We start from the raw sequence: 2,514 nt of genomic DNA on the forward strand, positions 1-2,514 counted from the left end.
GGCAGAATGAAAACCAAAAAGAAATGAAGAAGAGAGCAAAAACGACACAAATGAAATACCTCAAATGACCAAGATTGATTTCGACACTAGAAGTCTAAAACAAATCAACAAAAGAAAACAAATCACTCCAACTTCCCATTCAAATTCAATGACCAATTCAACCACAGAGTTCCAGTCCAACTCCACCTTTTACACAGCTCAAACAACAAAATAAATACTCCATTGCAGATCCCAAGACTTGAACCTCAGATCTCACAGTTACACAATACGCCACCCTTGCCACTCCACCACAGGCTCTTTCTGTATCATAAATTATCCACAATTATTTATAAGGTCTATAGGCCAAAGTCCAAGTTCCTTTAACAGAAAAACCAAAATAAATTGCAAGAGCCAAGACTTGAACCCAGGCTCCCTTGCAACCTTAATGACGCCACAACCACTAGACCACATGCTTCCTTGTGTCATTTATTTACCACAATAATTTAAAAGGCCTTCATCCAAGCATCCAGGGTTTTATTCACTTAAAACCAAAATTTTTGTTAAAGCCCAAGTTTAAACCCAAGACTTCTCAGACACTTTCCAGAACACTTAACCACTAAAACAGATACACACTTGTGTCACTTCCTAGCTCACATAAACTTTTACACACAGTTTCCTAACCGTTCCCTTGCTCAAGGCCCAGTACTCTTAAGCCCAAAATTCGGGGCGTTACATGTCCCCTCCACACAGGCGTGTATGGCTTTCACATAGGCATGTAGACCCCCACACAACCGTGTGGCCTTATGTCGCCAATTTTTGTACTTTGTTTATTTTTTATCTAATTATGATTCTATGTGTTTCGACCCTTGGATAGGTCTTTATAAGGGTGGTCGGGACTTTGTTTCAACCTGGACTGGTTCTTTATTCACAATCATAGCTCTAATTAAGCGATTCAATTGAGTGTTAATTGTTGTTATGTTATATCTTATTCTAATTCTAGGCATTTGAATGTGTGTATTTCTGATTATGTATTCTGTTTCAATAAGTCTGTCTTCGAATGGTGTGCATTTTGCATTTGCGTTAATCTTTTTGGGTTTGGTTGTGAAGTGAAGGGAGTTTGATCTGCTTTGGCAGTTTCAACCGCAATACATCTGTATAGCGGTTTACCGTATAGTACGACATATATGCCAGCTCTGCTGCATATTAACATTTAAGTGGCTTAGTCCACATACAAAGTGTGTAGGGTTGGATGGGCCTTTCGAGGTTCTATGTGGTGTGCATAGTTGGATGGGCTTAGATAGCTCATATGTGGTGTGCATGGTGGTCGGTGAGGCGTTTGGTTGGTTACGTGAGTTTTTATTACTTTTTGCATTCATTCTGCAATCTGTTTGTCTAGCTGATTGCGAGACTAACTGTTTATAGATGAAGGTGTTTCAGTATTGATACGTTTGATTTGTTTGTGAAGACTATTCGTATATCGGATTGCCATTGAGATATTTTTCTGTGACACTTTGGTGTTTGTTTTTCTGTCATTTTCGAACTCACGCTGAGCTCATGTAGCTCACCCCCTTCATTTATCCCTTTGTAAGTACTCTCGGTTTTTGTAGCTGGACTTGGCATACTGGAGGTCTCGGAGTGATATGTTTTAAGCCAGACTAATAAAATGACTTTTTGGATTTTTAAATTTTTGAACTGTTTTGGATGATAAACATCTATTAAAACTGTGGTACAATCTAATTTTTTATTTTCGTAAATAGTTTTGTTTTGAATTCTAGAAACTTTGGAACTTTATTTTCGAACGCTTGCAACGTAACTTGAATTCTCCGTTTTGAATACTAAAAGGGCTAAATGGTTTAGTTCGATTTTAATAACTGTGTTCGTATATGATTTTAACAACTCGTTTTGTAAAACTATTTCAGATCACTTTGGTGGTCAATGTAACCTTCGGGATTTGGTTTAAACTTCTAGGCCGGGTTTTGGGACATTACAAAATGTCTCGTTGATTCATTTCCATATGGTGAGTGACATAATGGGAGTCGGGTATTGAGACAGTTTGGTTGCACGCATCTTATCCCGAACCCTCTCGTCAACATCAAAGAAGTCCACGGAATGGACAAAAAGGGTTAGGGTAGAGACCCAATAAATTGGGCAGAAAATCATGAACCATATATCTTTCTATGGAATGATCGACGTTCAAGGCGCCCTCTTAGGTATGTCTTAGAGGGAGGGTTCTCTCCTATGCACGAGTACACAGAATGGTATATGGCACACAGAAAGCCCTTTATATTCCGATGGCATATTATACAATCAAGAGTAGTTGAATTGGTGATGGAAGCAGTGAATCGAGATTGATGACTTTTGGGCAACTTTTTGGAACTTATTTGTTGAATTTGTGCATTAAATCATCAGAAGGAAAGGTTTCTTGGCTTTCTTGTTTTTAAATACATTCTATTTCTCTATCAATGGCACCAAGACTTTATTTTACTGTTTTGCTTGTTTAAAGGTTTTTGTGGTTTATAGATTCGGAAATGTGAC

The sequence above is a fragment of the Gossypium hirsutum genome, chromosome A05 (assembly GCF_007990345.1).
Source record: "Gossypium hirsutum isolate 1008001.06 chromosome A05, Gossypium_hirsutum_v2.1, whole genome shotgun sequence".
NCBI lineage: Eukaryota > Viridiplantae > Streptophyta > Magnoliopsida > Malvales > Malvaceae > Gossypium > Gossypium hirsutum.